This window comes from Nasonia vitripennis, chromosome 2, assembly GCF_009193385.2.
Source record: "Nasonia vitripennis strain AsymCx chromosome 2, Nvit_psr_1.1, whole genome shotgun sequence".
NCBI lineage: Eukaryota > Metazoa > Arthropoda > Insecta > Hymenoptera > Pteromalidae > Nasonia > Nasonia vitripennis.
In genome coordinates, this window is record NC_045758.1 from 16,667,918 (window position 1) to 16,687,908 (window position 19,991).

The 19,991-nt window shown below is 42.2% G+C and overlaps 1 protein-coding gene across 9 annotated transcripts in view; it reads right to left on the minus strand.

Moving 5' to 3' along the window:
• The window catches only part of LOC100122319 (zwei Ig domain protein zig-8), a 337,476-nt gene that overhangs the window by 234,152 nt on the left and 83,333 nt on the right, over positions 1-19,991 (minus strand). Inside the window, exons 4-5 of one of the 9 annotated variants that reach the window (XM_032596877.1) lie at positions 16,452-16,493; positions 4,183-4,253 (exon numbers count right to left, since the gene is read on the minus strand). The exons of 7 other annotated variants lie outside the window; for them this stretch is intronic. The gene's annotated coding sequence lies outside the window, so the exon portion shown is untranslated. Of the gene's footprint in view, positions 1-4,182; positions 4,254-16,451; positions 16,494-19,991 lie in introns of those variants that run through there. One more of the 9 variants, XM_016987124.2, reaches the window with a different exon arrangement.

A 19,991-nucleotide genomic window follows, 5' to 3' on the forward strand; every position in this document is an offset into this window, starting at 1 on the left:
TCGACATCGCGTAGACAACAGCGTAGCAGCGAGACGAGAAAAATTCCGAAACTTGTTAGCTCTTGCGAGAGCGTACAGCGCGTCTACCGCAATCAAGAGTACGGGGCCATAACAATCACCAAAGCAACGAATTCAGCTCCCCTCGAGAGAGATAGAGAAAAAAGCCCTCGAACAGCGAACGCACTCGGACAAAGAAGAAAAAGCCATTCGTATCGATCATCCGGCTCTCTATTTTTATCCGCACTATTTTCTCGCTGGCCCACTCATCTCGACTCACGAGCCCCACTCGGTGTCGACGAGCGACGACCACACACTGTATACCCCATCAAAAGCCCAGGCGCCGAAATGAAGGTGTCGGACCTAGAGAGAAGAGAGCCGGCCTCTTGAAGAGAGAAAAAAATCAACGAGGGAGAAGAGAGAGAGAGAGCGGCTTGTCGGGATTAATCCATCGTCCGCGCCATTTTCTAAATTACTTCTCGGGCGGCATCTACGTAAGAGCAAAAAGAGAGTGCGTGGTTTTCTCGAGGCCGGAAAATAAAGCGTAAGAAATCGAGCGTGGGAGATAAAGGGAGGAGAATAAAGAACGAGGATTTAAATTAGCTGAGAGATTCGCATGCGCGCCGCGATGACTTTTTTATTTGGCGAATTACTGCGCGCACGCTATTTGGAGGCGGCTCCGATGATGAGATTTGCGTTACCACTTGCGCGTATTACACGTTTGGTCAGTACGTTTGGGATTCGTTATCTCACGACGTGTAATACGAAGGCTTCTTTTTTGGACGGTCGATATGAGGGGCTAGTAAAAAGGGGGTAGTTAGGTGGCTTTTATGAAACGGAGCTAGGTGAAAAGGCAAAAAAACGGGCGGAAAGTATATACTGGGAGTGAGAAACGACGCAAGTACCTCTGGCCGTGCACAGGAGCATCGTGTTGCAAGAAAATACAATTGCTCCGGTGAAATTCCTTGGCCGGTGCACCTGAGGCTGAAAAGTATCGCGTTGCTGGTCGAGTCGGTCGTTTCGAAAAATCGAGAGACTGCTCCGAGTGGGGCACCAGGTGACCAGGTGCAGATAGCGACTCGAAGGAGTAGGGTAGACGCGACTGATGTGTTGATCTGATAACGAGGGGTACGTGTAGAGTAAACGAACAGAGGAAACAGTACATGATAGAAAATGCCGCGTATACGGATGCGAGGCGTATATAGTAATGCAGTGAAAAGATTTGCGTACGTCGAAGACAAAACGAGCACCCGCATGGATGAGAGGAGGGCAGAAATGGGAAACCCCGAAGGAAGAAGGAATGGAAGCGTCAGAGGAGGAGACAAGCGAAGCAGGCAAATGTAGGACTCTATACCCCCCACCCCACCCCACCCCTTCCTTCCGCCTGAAGATTGGCCGGACTGTTAGAGGGAGCGCTTCGATAACACGTGGGGCGATGCGGAAAATACGATCTCTTTCTCTCTCTCCTTTCTGCTTCTCGTTTTTGCCCTACTGCCTGTACAGCGACACCCTCGTCGCCCGCTATACTTTCTCCTCCCGCTCTATTCGGCGTACACGCGCGCGTGCGTTTGTACTGGCTTCTTTTTTCTCTCTTTCTCCCTCTCGCTTTCTTTTTGCTTAACGGCGCAAAAGTCGGCCTCGATTCCGCTCGGATGTGTTTACGGCGCAAGAAACGACGCGCCGGGAGTTGAGATAAGGAAGTAATGACGCTGCGCCGTTTACACGGATGACGAGACACTGATGCGAGTCCTGCGTTTTATTGATGATAGATTGCGATCGGGGGCGCGGAGGCACGCGCAGGTGCGGGTACGTTTTTTAGGGATGAGATTGCGCGGTCAGTATATCGATATTTCGTTTTGGCGTCTCGTCGTCTTGGCATTGAAAATGCAAAAGTGTGATGGAATTTCGAGTATATATCAGAGCAGCGCAGTCGCAGCCACTGACATCATCAGCCCTGTGCAGTAAATATCGATGCACCAATCATCTGTCCCCTTATCCTCCTGTATGTCATAAATAATGCAAAGTCGCTCTGCAGTTCGCACTGTGTATATACCCTGAAGTAGCAGCGTCGACGGCGGCAGCCGAGCTGTAAAAGATTAGGCAAATCCTCGTCGCCAGGCGATGAGCTTTTAATTAAAATCCCACTCAGCCGTCGCACAAATCAAATTGGGAAATTGCAAATTCACGCAATCGAGTTATACGGCGGTCGCGCGCGAGCGCGTATTTTATCGCGGATGCAGATACGCGCGTCGAAAGATTAACGATGCCGGCAGTATACAACTGGACCCGTGAAAGTGCAGCGCGAGAGAGAGAGGTGGGGGGGGGGGAGCGAGAGCCAGAGAGGCCTATACAGTGGCGCGTTTAATTGTGCCATTTCCCAGGCCAACAGCATTGGATGAGATCCTGCCGGGACGCGGCGCGGTTGGCTATTGGCTCGGTGTAAATAGAAGGTTTCGGGAGAGCAGTGTATGTAAAATGGACTGGGATTCGGGTGAGGAGATATCGGCGGAGAGAGGGAGCGAAGCGGAGATAGAATGGTTTTAGCAAAGTGATTCGTCAGCTATTAGCTGTTTCAGCTTCCGGGCATTGATTGGCCATTGCATTTGTAATATTATTTCATAATAATGTTCGAGCGGTTGTTTCGGTATTCGATCATGCAGCATTGACTCTATTTTTCCAATATTACTCTCGTGAGCGCATCGCAATAAATGGGAGTACACGTCTGTCAGCTATCTAGACGCGATTCGCTGAAGTATTAAATTATAGGTTCCAGAGCTGCTGGGCAAAGCTGAGTGCAATTTGGCTTACAATAAAACTGCATTAAAACGTTGGTCGAATTCAAATTTCAGGAAAAACATATTTCATTCGAAGAACGACACTTGTACTCATGTGGAGAATAGGGAACTTGCATGAAAAAGTACATTAGGTCTGTCATGTAGAATACGGAAAAATAATTGACACGTATTTTTTATTTTTTTAATCAAACGATTATTAACAAAGATACAGAGGGTTAAAATATCGTGTGACGTCACTGAATCGGACGATATGGATATACTATACACACAGTCTGAATTAGTGACGTCATACATTTCAACTCTCTATATATATCTTTGTTAATAATCGTTTAATTAAAAAAAGAAAAAATACGTGTCAATTATTTTTCGGTATTCTACCATGACGGACATAATGGATTCTTTCATGCAAGTTCCCTAATGACAAGCAGTTCTTAAAATCATTGAAAAAATAAAACAAACGCACAATAAAATTCGCTCGAGTGTATAATAGAGGTTAAATAATCTATGAATAAGTATAAGTTAACTCGAAAATCCAGTTTCTCGCGGCACCTAATACCTTTTAACCAACTCTCCAACGTATACACCTCCGCGGGGCTGGCGACACTGTTCGGAGTTGGCGAACGTGCCTTAACAGCGCTGCAGTAGCGCCTTAAATAATTGTACGCTTCATTAAAACGCGTACACAAAATTACCCGCAAGGTCCTTATTATCGCGGCGCCTTCGGAGTCTCGCGCTAAGGAGTGACTTGCACAGCCGAATAAACAGTCCGTCCTGTATACACGCACGTATATACAGCGAGAGAATCAATTCGTCCCGAAACACGTCCTGCGCATAATTAATCGAAGCGCGCGCGCGTGCTATCATAGATAAAAGGAGAAGTAGAGTGTATAGAAAGAGAGCAAAAGCTTCGATTCGCTCTCGGGTGAGCGAGTTGGACCGGGTAATTAATAGCTCGGTTATTAAAACTCGTTACTTTCCTCGTTATGAGGCCGACGCGGCGAGGTTCTTTACTTCGGCTTCGCTCACTCTCTACCTCCTTCTTCTTTTAGCTCTACTTTCTTCGGAAGAAGAAGAATTAAGGTTTCCTCTCGGGGCTGCTTTATTTTCTTCTTATTTGAATCGTCATAATTTAATCTCGACCGCGCGGCTACACGTGTTAGAGCTTTTATGAGGGTGAATTATTGAAATTCGTTAATGAGCCGGCGGAAGAGGATTTCCAGATATTATAGAGGAGATCAAATTAGTTTATACTGAATTTTCAGGCGGAATAATTATATGGTATTATGAGCCATTTGCGCCTATGCCTATCCACGTACCTGCTCTACTATTGCCGTGCGTGCAAGCTGCGATATTTTTTGTTTTATCATTAACAATTAAAACTTTTATTTACCTCATTTTAATGATTATATCGTACTTCCAGATATTAGGGAGGAGATCGAAGCAAGAGCAAGAATTACTCACCTGAAACAAAAATGATGTAATTTATATAGAGCTAGGAAAATCAATAATGTATCATAAAATATAAATTTAAAAAATCATCATATATTTAAGCTTTTGATTAGATTAATTTTAAGATCGAGTGCAATTAAATTTTCGAGTCCCTCAAACTAAGCTTGACTGACAAAAGCTCGCGGAAAAACATCTCAACTTTCGGCAAGAAAAATAAAAGCCTGGAGCAACGAATCTCACCCGCCTTATGACGATTACAAATTACACGCGGGAATATTTGCGTTGTGCTCGATTAGGCCGTTCATTTGTCCTCCGTGCAGCTCAAGCGAGGAAAAAACGCGCACGCAAACGACGCAATTAAATTGACCACGGGCGCGTCTTGTTAACGACGCGACTGCTCGCGTAATTGCGATGATATTTCTTTTAATTAAATTTTTATTGCCAGCGACGCGCTCAACAGGTTTGCTTTTTCCAATTTTTCTATTTATGCGCGTCGGAGAAGTGTCGAGGTGGATGACCGTCTTTTTTTATTTGGACATCTTGTGTCTGCATAATTTTGAAGGACGGCTAGAGACTTTTGGTGCTGTCTTTTGTACTTTTGTCATTAACGAAATTCGACGACTGCCTGTCTCAACCTATAAAGAATAGAGGCTTCTCTCAAGACGGCGACTGCTCGAGCAGACATCAATTAACGCTAGCCTTCAGGGCTGCACAGCACTTGAATAGGTAGCAGAGTAAGGAAAGAGCAAAAACAGCGAATAATCTGCAGTCGGCTGAGACGCACTAACGAGCGCTGCAGCTCGTTGATTGATATTGGATCCTCTCGGGTGATTGTTCGCTCGCGGCAAAGAAGACTGCAGCGGCGTCTCGGAACTCCGATACTTTACGAGGGATGGAAGAAAGTAAGTGTGGGCGAGAGACGAATCCCACGGAAATTCGAAAATCAGACGCAATTTCCGTCGCTGTAGACGAAAATGAAATAACCCCTGACTAGCCCTCTCTCCTATTGGCTGATCTTTATGCGCACCTATATACATAAATATAGATACAGAAAGATGGACGGAGGGAGTGAGAGGAACCTCCTGGGAATTTTGAAGGAAAAAGGCAAAAAAGGATCGAGTAGTGGCAGTAGTCAGACAGACACATAGGGGACGAGGAAGGGAAAGAGGACAACAAAATTTACTTAAGTCACCAATGGATTCTGCTGCTGCGGTGAAATTAGATTTGCCGCCTGGTCGCAAGGCGGAGCGAGGGCCCGTCTATCCTCTTCTCTTAGTCTCGAGAAGGAGGAGGAGTCGTGCTTCTGTTTCTCATAAACTTAGCCTCAGATTCAAATAAATTGCTTCGCTCGCGTTGTGCTTCCCTGTATTTACCCTGGACGAACGGATGAGCAAATACGAGCACAGGTTAAGGTGTGTGTGAATTAATGTTATGGTTGGCGTTTAATTGCGTTCAGAGAAAGAACTGTCTGTCGGGAAGGAGGGGGGGGGGCGGTGTAATTTGTTTGCTGTATAAAACATTTCGAGTTTCTTTGCTTCGAAAGAGAGTTTACTTAGGATTTACTTAGATTGCTTTACTCAAAAACAGAGGTTGTATTCTAGGTGACTCTTCGTAAATCCCATTTCCCATAGTCTCTCGACCAAATCAATGCATCTAAAATTGTGGACTCTACTCCACATTAATTAACGGATGAGCTTTCGCTGTGATGTCGTTGCGACATGTCTATTTTGAGGAGTTTTGATTATTCAATTCCATCCCGCGCAGTATAAACTTGATTATTTCGACGAATTCACTATTTCGATAGCAATTTGAATCTGAGTAAGCTAAAATGATTACAAGGCAGATGGCGGTTAGAATAAATTACTAAGTCGGTCAAATGTTATATATATATATATATAAAATTGTATAGCTAATGTATAAACTACAAATCTAGCGCTTCAAATCAAGTTAACACCGGTTCAGATGCAGAAAATATCGTCTTATCACAAACAGGCACGCTAATCGATGAAACTTGACCATAAGCTAGGTCTCTCTTATGTATCTCCTCTTCAAGCTCATCATATTCCTCGCAGCACAGCATCAGCTTCGTATGTGTGTTACGCCGGCAGCGCTTCCGGCTTGCTCCTCCTCAGCGAGCAGTAGCAGCTAGCAGCTCTATGCACTTTAACGCAGGCGCACACGTCTTGTGTGCAACGGTACGTGCGGACGCACACATAGCTGGAGTCTATCCGGAGGGAGAGAGAAGGAGATAGAGCGGAGGGGCGATATTTGACCGTTTGGAGAAAAGCCAATACCTCTATTACATTCCATCTAATGTCCAAGGCTGCTCGGCCGTATCGCCCGAGCAGACGCTCGTATTTGCCAGGCCTGCTCCTTATGTACCTTGCTCTGCCACATGAGGAGCGTATATGCGGACACATAGCTGCTGCCACTGCATAAGTGGGCGACGTTATGACGTTCGCCTCTGGGCGTAATTGATGCGCGAGCCTTAATACGCTGGAGAGATTTCAACGGTGTTAAGCCGCATGGGAGAAATGGAATGTTTTTACACTCGGTTGCGCTCTCGATCTTGCTTGGCGGACGATCTAACGCTGCTGCCGTATCGTTGGCGATATTGATCGAGTTCTATCGGTGAATTTGCTGGTTAGAAGCGTGCGTACAGAAGTTGAAAAAATAAAAACGATAACAAAGTTACTTCTGAAAATCGGCTTCATTTTAATTGGATTTTTTGTTGCGCGTCATAAACGAGATGGACAAGTATCTGAATTGAAATGTCGATAAACCGCTGTCATAATTTTTAAAAACGTCAAAACAAATACTTTGAAAGTATAAAATGATATTATCAAACAGCTCATCTACCTCTCGTTACAATGAAGTTGTAAATAGTACATTACGCAAATAGTGCGAGGGGAACACGATTTACGCACGCGGGGTAGTTCGCTGAACTACCACGAGTTCGTAAGTCGTGTTTCCCTCGCACGAGTTGCGTATACTATTTTTCATAACAAGTGTCGCGGAGCTCGACATTATACTAAATTAGTATATTATACAAATTAAATTTATTTCATAATGCGAAATAGGCCTCGCTCCTGTGAAAGCTTATTCATACAAAAAGTTCGTTAAATCACACATTGTCGCTATATACGAGTGTAACTATACTAAACTAAAATATTTTTGCAAATTTAAAAATGAATTATTTTTAATAGAAAATTATTACATCTTTTATCAAAAAATATTAAACTAAAACACAAATATAGTGTATCGTACATTGTAGTTAATTATGATGATTATGTACATTAATTGTAACATTAGAATTATTAAAATGAAAAGAAATATTTTTGTCGATGCTTTCAATAGTAAATGATTGTTCGCTTTTTTCATCACAGTTTTGTCTATGTTTTTTCAACGGTGAACCACATGTAGCTTGCTGTGTTTCGGTTAATCGATAAAATTCATCCTCAGCGTGTGGTTCATTATCATCACCTCGACCTTCTGAATCAAATCTGGTTCTTTTTAACGAAACTGTTACAGATTTTTGGGGTTGATCAACTGTAATTTCTGCTCCAGAAGTAGATGCTACTTGATTGTCACACTGCGGTATGCGATTTCTGGTGGAATTTCATTTCCATAATCGGATATATCGTCTGTATCACAAGAACTGTTATCACTCATGTTTACTTATCAGTTAGGTACCAATAGGTTATAAACAAGACGTCTTGCACTAATGATACACATTTTCGTAATCATACATATGTAAAACAAATGACAGCGACAGGATAGGTATTCCCACGCACGCTTCAAATGTTCCCGCGCACGCTGTGAGAGAGCGTGCCTAAGTCGATGACTTTAGCGTCAAAACAAATGACTCTATAGTCGAGCTCCGCGCACGCTGTTATGAAAAAAATATTCATACTATCTGTTATTTCATATCGTCCATCAAGCTTCATAAAATTCTGTAAAAATGAAATTGGATGTCAGTCAGGAAAGCAAAAAATCAATGTAGCTTCCACTGTTTTTCTTTCAGAAAAAAAGAAGGCAATCATGATCCGGATTATTCATTTTGCTCTTAGCATAATGCACTGGTGCATTATGTTAGCCAGAATAATGGAAGTTTCATTGCAGCGAAATGAATTAATGGAATGTAGCTTCGCCAGAGTCGGCGATCCTTCACGACCGAGATGCATCATCCGAACGACTCGTGACAGGACATCACACGTCACGTTGGCTTTTTTCGCAACGCTTTAGCATTGAAATTGTAATTAACCGGACGAAAGCGAAGAGCGGCCCAGTAGTTTAAACCAGATAACCGTGTAACTGACGCGCGAGCTTGCAACGCTCGGCTGATTAATATTCAGAACGTCTAAGAGGGCGCCTCACACGGCTTGTTACGCCCAGCGGATTGGCACTAAGGGCTCTACATTATTCACCAATTAACTCCGGAGCCTTGGCGAGCACACGTTCTCTTGTAGGGCATCGCTCTTAAGTGGCGCCACCGTTTCGAAAGTAAAATTGGCGTTGAACTTTTCGAAATATGCGCTGAATGGACGAGTTAACGCTGCTAAGCGATCTGGAACTAGTTGGATACAAATCTTTCGCAAACTGGCTTTTATTCCATAAAAAATTTTGATCTTATCTTAGGTATTGATTATTTCTGAAGCAGCTATTTTTCGAACATTGAAAGACAGGGTAAAAAAGAAAGATTTTAACTAAGATTTTAATTCGCATCAGTCAGTTTTAATGATCACGGGATATCGCGAACGAAGCAAGGAAGTTTACTCACAGCTTGGAACTGACTCTGTCCAAATCAACAATTTTGCCATTTGCAATCGCGGAGAGATTTTCATTACAAAGTAAGTTATTTCTCCCACCCACTACGGAAGACTCTGACTTCAAAGACTGATCGATTTCTAATCACAAAGTTTTAATCGAAAATCTCGCGACGCTTTGGTAAGTCCGATGAATCTTAGAAATCGCTGGGCTGTTTATGAAACAAAATTGTAACCGGTTCTCGTGTTTTTCCATATTTCCAAATAGAAATGCGACTGCATATTCTGCGACTATAGAAAAATTGAAAAGGAATATTTAGAAAGTACATACACCGCGTAAATACCCTGGATAGATAGTACTTAACATTATCAAAGAGGCAAAAAATTGCATGACTCTTCAACCGCGCCTCGTACAATATTCTATGTCATCCAAGCCCTCATAATTTATTCAAAATCCAAAATGGTAAAGGCTCATAAAAAAGGTAGTGCGCCGTGAATAATAAATTCGCGATCCGTCGACAAAATCCATCTTCGTTGCTGAGCTTAAACTTTCAAGTTAATTTACCATAAAGACGAGAAACTATGTGTGTGTGTGTGTGGGTGTGTGTCTATATATATATATGCACATCAGCAGCTGAAAAGCTATATTTGCCTCTTTCAGGCTCTTTTTCTTCGAGCCAAGCAAACGGCGTCATTAATAAAATAACGCGGCTGTTGTAGCGTTCTCCGAGTCGTATAACTATACAGGTGCACAAAAGCTGGATGCCGAACAAAGCTATACAAAAAGAAGTAAAAGTACGCAGCATAGAAACGTTTGCGGCAGAAAGCGTGGGTGGCGGAAAATAGCTTCGAGAGCAAAACAGTTCCGAAGTTTTTCAACAATCTCGACCAGAATTGGCGCATTTCTCACTCTCTTTGCCTTTATTGAGGATTCACGCTATTGCGAAAAACTTCTGGTAACACCGCATAGTACGGGTATACATTATATGGTTATGTGAAATTAGTTTCAAAAAGATAAGGCACAACAAAAGATCTACTTCCACTAAGCTTCAATTACAGCGAGGAAACGTCGGCAGCGTAGTTCGAGGAAATCGCTTCGCGCTTCTTTCAACGACTAGCTCAAACATCGGAACTCGCGTCGTCAATCGCGGCTCAGACCACTGACACTGCATTTCAGCACGACTCTCGCGGGCTCGCCGGTATAGACCTCCCCGCTCATCGTCCTTATCCATATATTCGCCCGGCTTAGAGCTCGCCATGACCGGAGCGAGTCATCGCATTGGCCCTGGGTACACTGTACGTAAACGAGGCAGGGCTCCGTGTTCGTATACACATCGCAGCTATATATATATGCAGTAGGTGTGTACACCGGAGCAGTAGCTACAGCAGCAGCAGCAGCAACCGAGGGACTAACCCTTGGCGCGTTTACTCAAGAGATTCAGGTCGGCATACGATAGTGGGCTTAACAAACTGTCATAAATTGCTGCGGAGTAGCGTCTCTCCACCTGCCGAGTGTATAAGAAAGAACGCGGAGCGCGGGGAAAGGGGACATTATAAAGCGTGTAATCTTCTCTAAATCGATGCATCCACTTACGCGCGTTTTAGCTGCGCCCCCGTAACAGCGGAGCAAGGTATTGTCGCGCTCTAGAGCGGATGTGGCGCTGTTTACTCGCGACATTTTTATGATGAGAGACAAGAGACGCCGGAAGAACATCGGCTAATCTTCAGGTTGCACGCTCGCAAACAGCCACACCGAAATGATGAACAAACTGTGAGCCATCGAGTTGTGGGTGAAAGCAGCCCTGAGAAGCTTGCTTGCGTGAAATATGGAATGGATTTTATATTCACCTTCGTGCTTTTATATTCGTTTTATCCAATCATGAAGCGGAAATCAATAATTTCTTTTGTTTCGAAAAATCCCCCTCGTTACGTTTTTCTCTGCAAAAAAATAGCGGAAGAATGCCTTTTAGTGCGATTGCGGCAGTTTTGCGTTATTAATGTTTAAAAGCGATAATGATAAACTACGATGAGCTCGCGTAACGGCACGCGCGATGCAGCATTTCATTTATTTAAAGGCAAACAATCTCTTTCCAGCAAATAAATTGATGCACAAACCGAAATAAACGTTTGGTTTACAATGCATGTAATAAAATTTTGTTCTAATAATTTTGTAACTATTTATAAAAAAACCATTAGAATAGCACACAGACACAATATCGTATGAGTACCTACATTTTCAATTCTAAAAAATATCTATCTATTAAAATACATAAATTTCCGAAAGTTTCAAAAAGATCTGGAAAAAGGTTTTTTCCAAAGTTTTAAATTCCAGAAATACAAAAGGTTAACTATAGCGTTTTCTTTGAAAAGGCAAAAAGAGAAATGTATTCCGGAAAAAGTCACTGCAGCAAATGGCATATCAGATAAAACGGTACCAGGCAAGAGTGTGATACAGCGGATTTTCTACCCAGAGGTTCATTTAATTAGCGAAAGCCTTACACGCACAGAGAGCGAGTCGACTTCTTGACCGACGATAAGCCTCAGGAAGCAGTAGCCCGAGCGCGAATTGAAAGAGCTTGCAAGCTCAGATTGCGTGGACCCGGTATATCTTTAAGTTTCTATTCCGATTCAAAACTCGCTCGGACTTTTTTCCTTCTTGTTTTGCTCGCCTCCGCAACGAGGAGGAGGAGGAGGAGGAGGAGGAGAGCAGCGGCATGAAAAGAAAGCAGGTCACTCCTTGTTTTTCGCTTATTTTTCCTTCTGGCTCATTGGCTGTTAAATTCGTTCGGCTGTATAGAGAAATCCGCGTCGTGTACATAGGTACGTACAGCTGCAGGGGGACGGATATAGATAGAGGAATCGCGCGCTCCGAGCATTTTCGAGTACTCGGAATTCCGGCTCGAGTCTCTTTTCGGCGGCGCCGCGAACGAACGGCGCAGCGACGAGAGACAGAGGAAGAACGATGGCGAGCTGCCGAACATCTGATTTTTAGGAACAAACATTCTTTTTTCGCTCTTTCGCTTCGAGCAGTTTTATTCATTGAAATATTCCACGGATTTTCGAGAGGAAAAAACGTTGCGTACGTGTATCTGAAATCGGATTTTCCGTTCCGACTATTTTAGTTCACGTACACGTTCGAGCGGGGTAATGACGTTTCCAATTTTTTGTAATTAACTCGATGAAGCTCTCTTTACAATATTTCAAATTTCGTAATTCCTGAAAGCCGATAGAAGGATGTGACGTTGGCAAAAAAATTTAATCTCGAGTCCAACATTTAATAATTTTGAAATTTAAAATTCGACAACGTGTTCCATATTTGCGTTATTCAGTAACACTTACGTTTGATTTCACTTTGAGACAGATGTTTCGTCACCTTTTGATTCTTTCGTTCCATTTTTCTTTTAGCGAGTGATGAGCCAACTAAAGCCTGGCAATCACATTTTTTATGTAGAATAGAAAAGTTAAACGTACAACTGCAAGTAAATTCGTGGTTCGGAGAAACTTTCAAGGGAGTGTGAGAGAAAAGGAAAGAGGCTGGCGAACTTTTAATCGCACTTTCGCGTAAAAGAAAATCGGTGCGATAAGAAGGCAAAGCCGTGTAGCACTATGGGAAAGTTTGTTTTCGTCGAGGACCGTCAATTTGAACTGATTTTTTTTTCCGTTTCTCTGCTGCGTTAAGAAACGCGAAAGTTATCATAATTTATTCAAACTGTATAAAAGATAATTGTTATATACAAGATCTAATCGTGATATTTTTATAAACGTTGAGTAAGGATTGTGTCTTCATCTTATGGCGACAATCGAGTCAGAAGCATTGATTCGTTCAATTACCGAGTTCAAATCCCTGCAGCCAACTTGGGGTGTCTGCTCTGATAAACACAATTTTCCGAAGGAGATTGGATTAGACAGACAATTACCCCAGTAACTCCTCAAATGTTGTGTTTGACCTCACCGGTAATCAGCTTTATGCTATACTCGCTTAAACAGATCACCGATCACCGATCGTTCATGATAAATCATATTGTCTCGCTGCATGCTTGAGAGCCACTTACTGCAACATTGCGTGATTAACATGTTGACGATTTCGGCGATTCACCGGTTAGGCTGTAATTTGTAACAAATCAATGCTAAATTACGAATGATTCCAACGAATAATCGCATATACGGGTGAGCGTGCGATCTATTCTCTAAATACTTGCATTTATTGAATGGTTGAATTTGTAACTGTTACGCGTTGCTCTTGTGTACAAAAACCAATGGATGCAATACTTTTTTTTAATTATTGACAAAAAAAAGTGTTTGTAGAAAAGCAACAGGACAAAGTTCATTTCCCGCAATTACCCTTTCGTTCCGTCGCAAGAAAAGTTCATCCCTTCAACAAAAGCAGATTCTCCAAAAACAAAATGCAACGCGTACGCAGACCTAATCCCAAGGCAGCTCGCTGCCCAGGCATATACCCTCCTCAAATTCCACTTTCCTCCGTGTGCACTCAAATCTTCGCGTTTTTTACGCGCACTACGAAACCCTCAGCATTGTTATTCCAGAGCTAATTTCCCTAATGAGCGCAGTCCACGACACGAGACGCATGTCATGCACTAGGACGATTGTTTTGTCTCGGCAGCGGCTTCTAACGACGTTTGTTATCACGCGCGCGCGCGCGCTCTCGTGGATTCCACTGTGTATGAGAGAAGGGAAAAAGTTTCCCGGGGATTCGGACCAACTTCTTGCTTGCGAGGCTTTGCGCGTCTTTGTTTCGTTAATGCGAGTTGGCGCGGCGCGCAAAAAATGGCACGCGCTACTCTCGGCGAAAGCTCGCTGGAACGTCCTGTATAATGGGACAAAAGTTTCAAATTATGTGAATATTTTGGGTTTGTTGCTAGGCTGGTTTAGAGAGTTTTGGCTTTTTCGCGACTGAGGTTAGAAGACGTTTAATAACTTTGGATGGATGGAGGAGTGGTAAACCCACGGCACGAAGAAAGTCGCTAGGCCGAAAAGCATGTTTGCATTGATCCAGCTCGTGAAAAGTTGCAGGAATGACTGATGAAATCGGCATGAATTATTAATTTATCAAGTCATGTTTTAACAGTTTTTTTTTTGTTTTTAAAGAATAGTGTGCTTTGTAGTGTACAATTTCCATCATCACCAGAATAATCGTACGGTTGTACTACCGAACGACAACAATTTACAAATTCCCGTACAACGCGAGCTGAATGCAGTCCTCTCTGTATGATCCAACATCACGCGGCAGCAACTCTTCCCCGGCTGCTGCAATTTTAGAAATCGAGAGAGAACTGACTCCCCCAACAGACTCACACGCGCGACGCGGCCATTTTGGCAAAGCGTCATCGGGTCAGCATCGATCAGCACTGCAGCAGCCCTCCCCGGATAATGTTATATGTTTACGGCTTAATATTACGTACTGCGATGAAGAGGAAGGGAGGCAAATGTCACGGTTCAAGGATTGCAGGGGTTAGAGAGCGAGAGAGAGGGATGCTGAGGTCGATCATATCGTGCAGGACCGACCGTAGCGACCTGGCCTACTGCGGCCTTTTATGCAAAGCCTATATATTCTTGCCGAATTATGATGATGCGGTGGCCCGAGGATGAATGCGCCGAGTTTCAGATTCGGCTACTTTTGCTTTGATATTTTCGCTTCTGCGGATTGCAGTTAAAAGCTTGAAGGTTTTGGTTTTTCATGTTTTGTTTTCGATCAAAAAGATTAGCTTATTCTTATGTCGATTAAATTTTCAAAACCTGCTTTTAAATATGTTTTTGTGTTAGTGTGTCAGTAAAATATTTTGCACCGATCTAATAATCTGTAGATATTATGGAAAGAAATTTAGTTACTGATAATACTTTCAAATGATTAAGTTAGCTGATAAATTTGGCAAAATTTTATTCTTCAACCTAGATATCTCTCTGCGATTTTACATCATTGTGTCTCAATTTTTCAGTGAGATTTAGCATTTATGTAAAGTAATATAAACTACTACAGTAAAGAGTATCTGTAGAACTGTTTCAAGATAATTGCTTAAAACTACAATATATCTATATCAAGAATTCAAGAAAATTAAAAATAATCTTATATTTATCTATTGTTGCGAGTAAAACCGAATGGAGCAGTTACCTGGCTGAAATGGAAAGAGAGGTAATCGATCATCTTGACCGGCAGTGACCTTTTATGCAAATCGATCTTTATGACCCTTCGTCATATCCTGTTCTTGATATTTGTGTATTCCCACAGCGCTACAAGTTCTATAGATCTACCGAATGCGCTCTAAACATTTATCATACAACTTAATTATGACCAAACTTTTGCGAATCACAAAAGGATTGTACTATTTTACAGTCGAAATAATTACAAAAAAATTTTTGCAAAGTAAAACTCAAAATTTGTTACTTAACGATAGTCGAAAATTTATCTCCGATATGTGAAAAGTCAAAATATTGAATTAATTTACAGCTTAGTACGACATTTAACTATAAGGCACTTCCGTACCGTGGTCGTGTCTAAAAAGAAACGTTGCAGATACTGAGAACTTCAGTAAAATCATAATTAAATACTAGAGTAGATAAAAATATGCGCGGTGGGGGCGCATCAAATGCACAGAAGGTACAAATTCGTCCGTCCCCACCAGGTCGTTGCGACTTTTCTCCCCCCACTCTATCGGGTTTGGACGTGTGGAGTATTCGCTGTGTGCGTCTCGTTGGAGGGGAGGGCTGGTGCTGATGTCAATTTTACACACGGTCTTATGGAGAGAGAAACCAATCACGCTCACGGGGGCCTCTCGAACTATGTTTCGCCCATAAGATTTAACGTGGAAAAGAAACCATTTCGAGGGCGCCACAGTCGAACACTATTAGGCTCTCTCTCTCGCTGACTTAGGTAATTCCTGCTGAAGTGAGTTCAGTAGATTCAACGTTTATTTTTTCTCCTTTTGCATACGTGAAGCTCCATGTTTCTAATTGCAGCAAGATTACTCTGATGGATCCGAATAAATATGGATTCGCACTACACGGTCGTACTAAGCTGTAAATTAATTCAAGATTTTGACTTTTCACATATCAGAGATAAATTTTCGCCTTTTGTAAAGTAGAAAATTCTGACTTTCTACTTTGCAAAACTTTAAATTAAATTATTTCACCTTTTAAAATGTCGAAACGCCAATTTCTACTTTGATAAAGTGAAAATTCGCATTTTCTACTTTTTAAAAGTAGAAAACATACAGTTTCGACTTAACAGCGTCAATTTTTCGACTTGAGGGTTTAGAGTGTAAAACGATGAAATTTTGCTGAGTTGTTTGAGACGCGTATGCGCAAAGTACCTTTTTAAGAAGTTCGAGAGTTGAATTTTGAGATAATTGCTGACATATCATGTAATGCAATTTATTATATTTACATGGTTTTATTCAAATTTAAAATGATGCAGGATCTCAATACTTACAATAAATGATTCTGAAATTGCCAGTTAATTAAGGAAGCTTACCTGGAACAAATAAATAGATATTTTTGTTAAATAATTAGCGGAGATAAAACAATATTGATTTTATCAACTCAAATTATGAAAATCTTTCAAAGCGCAGCGAGAACTTTATCGCTGAATTTCCTCTGGGATGCCTTCGGAGGCAAACGAAAATATCGGCCTCTTCATAATAACAAAAATTTGAATAACCAGCTTTATCAAAAGGCAACTCAGGCAGATTTCGCCAAATATTATAATTTTCGAGTTTTATGCACTGCGGCGCGCCATTCACTGCAAGCGCATTAATGAGGACAATATTTTTGTTCGATTTCGCGCAGCGGGCCTGGCTCTGGCACAGAGATAGGCTTCCGCGAGGGGACTCAACTTTCATCGCATTTCAATTACCGGCATCTAATGAATAATCATTCCCATATTATGAACCATTTAAATGCGCGAACGCTTAGACGCGCCAACTTGGCTCGATGCACAGTATTAACCTACTGCTACCTTAGACTACATTCTTTGTCATTATTGTAGTTTGCGATAGCGCAATGAGCAAAAACACTAAAAGATGATGTATTTACACTTTTGTGTAAATCCGTCCTATTTTTTTTTTTTTTTTCAAGAACTGTGCTTCATGTTACGGTTATTGGATAGATAGATACAAATCAAAGGTTGATGAAGTTGTCTTATATTCGTATTATGTTAAGCAATTAATACTGTTCATGCCCGCAATGTTATATATTATTATATGTTTTAATATATAAACGTTCTTTAGTTTTGTTAAATAAAATTCAACAAACTCATTTATTGTACATAATTTAACCGATTTTCATCTGTACAGTGTTATTCATCCTGTTAAAAGCTTACAAGATAAAATACTCCACAGTGAACACAGGCAAGCTACTACAGAATAAGTGTAAAAGGGGGTGCGCTTTTTCCAATTATCTGCCCGAAATTCCTCATACAAAGCAATGTGTTCGCCATTAAAAACACTTTGTAGCTTCTCCAGCCATCCCAATGCAATTCCTTTCAGCAATCCCATATTTCCTCCACCCGTACAGTTGGCATAATCAAAATCTCATAAATCCCGCGAGCCCAACTCTATTCATCCTCGCGTCGTTGACCGGACGCGGAAACTCGAGGAAGAAAGCGGGACGGACGAAACACAAAAAAAAGCCGTCGAACGAGCGGGCGGCAGCAGTCGGTAATGAAAGCGTCCATCCATCAAACTGCTGCCGAGCTGCGCGAGCGTAATCGAGCGTTTGTACTGAAATGAAGTCACGGGGCCCTCTCCCGCTTATCAATCAAAACGATGGCGTTCCTGCCGATTTGTCGCCGTGGAGCTAGTCAGTAATCGCTTATGAAGCTAGCGTGCGCCCGATCGACGATTCGCCCTCGCTCGAGGAGTCGTAAAAAAGCGGAAAGATATGATATGGGCTGGAGAGCAACGTAATTGCGCGTCGTGTCTATATCCGTGCATGATTGTTTATGGGATACGTTCGTGTCAATAATGCACGAAAGACGATAAAGCCGCGTCGCAGAATAAAGCGATAAAGTCTTTTTATGAAGAGTCGCATATCGAAGGAGTGGATGTTACCATTATAATGATGTAAGAAAGTGTTTTTTCTGTAAAATTTTGAAGAATAATTCATAGCAAACCTATTGGAGCATTAAGCGCACTTGTTAAATTTTAAAGCAAATGAAAATTCAAGGCATATACACACCCTGTTTAAGCGAATAATTACGAAAGCGCACAAAGACGAGCACAAACGGCACGAAAATAAGAGACTCGAGTGAGCGCGAAGGGGAGAAGGAAGGTGTATGTTTACGAGCGATTTGGCTTGTGCGCGCAAAGGCAAAAGACGCCGGTTCAGCGTAATCTCGAGTGGAAAGAGGAGAAAGGCGAATGTGTTCTCCTCGATTGATATCGGATCTCTTGGCCATAGTGCGACTACGGCAAGCTTTTCCAAAGGAGAAAGAGAGGAACGAAGGGAAAGACCAGTAAAGGCTGCGCCGAGATAACGACGCGCAGATAGGGAGATGGACAAGTGCGGATCGAGCGAGTGGTATAGGGGAGGTATCGAGGCTGATATGTCGACGAAACGCTGTTTTTCCTTCGGTCGATGTTTTTACGTGAAATTTTTCGTAAACGAACTCTAGCATTAGAAGATTTAGAATCCGCTTTGAAAATCCGATTAATTGTTCCCATATGCACAAAATTTTATAGATTTACAAATTTTTTTGCGTTCATAAATTACAATTAACTTCCACTTCCCAGAGCATATTCTGCAGTGAATTCTCCGACCACTATCATTCACGTCAAAGTGTCAGATCCTCGCGCAATTAACCCTACGACAACGCGCTCACTTCTGAAAAATGTTTTGCGCAAATTTTTCAGTTGCAGCAGCAGTAGCAGTATCAAAGCCAAAAGAAATTCCACCGAGAGAAATTAAAGGCAAGATAACGAGAGACCAAAAGAGAGAAGGACTTGGAGCAAAAAACGCGAGACGAAGAAAATCGCACCAGCCGTAAAAAGGAGCCTCTATATCTCCGTCTCTCTCTCTCTCTCTCTCTCTCTCTCTCTCTCTCTCTCTGTCTCTCTCTCTCTCTCTCTCTGTCTCTCTGTCTCTCTCTGTCTCTCTCTCTCTCTCTCTCTCTCTCTCTCTCTCTCTCTCTCTCTCTCTCTCTCTCTCTCTCTCTCTCTTGCTCTCTCCCTCTCGTCCTTCATTCCCGGGAGGGGGTTGTCGTTTTGCTGGCCGTTGCGCACGAGATACGTATAGGTCAGCTCGCCTGGATCGATCGCCGCAGACGTAGCAGCGCGAGATTTGTCGCGCGCGTACGAGAGAAAGAGAACTCGCTTTTCCCTCTCACTCCGTGCTGTAACCGCGCACTTTCTTCGTCGAGGCTACTTCTTCTTCTCAATCGGTCTTTTCGTGCCCCTTCTCGCGCGCGAAATTACCTTTTCTTTTGCCACAGCTGCGGGACAAATGCCCGCCGATCCAGATGATTTTTATTCGGAACCGAGCGAGCGGCGGGCGAGCCCTGGTCGGCTCTGCGTTTTTGTAACGGACAGTGGTGCATCGCAATTTTTAATTTTCTTCCGAAACTTGACGTTGGGCGAACCTCTAGCTATCTAATCCGTTGTGATTTTAATGAGCGTGTATTGCTTCCTCCTAGAGGATGCTTTGTAATAGTAAAATTTTGAGTTTCTTCAAAGATTCTAGAAAATACTTTTTAGTGTGTTAGAAGTTCAAATCAAGTGTTTTTGGAAAATGTCCGTATGGATATGTGTGGATGTGTGTGTATACCGTAATATTTCTGGAACTACTTTGTCAATATCAATAAAATTTGACATGCATACATATTTTTGGATTCTGAATTCGGGAAAAACTGTTATTTTTTAATTTCTTAACTATATTTTTTATGGCCATTTTTTGATTTTTAAAAAACACTATTTTGCGTTTTTTTTAAATCATCCCATTGTTACAAACAATTCAGCTATAATTAATTTGAATTCAG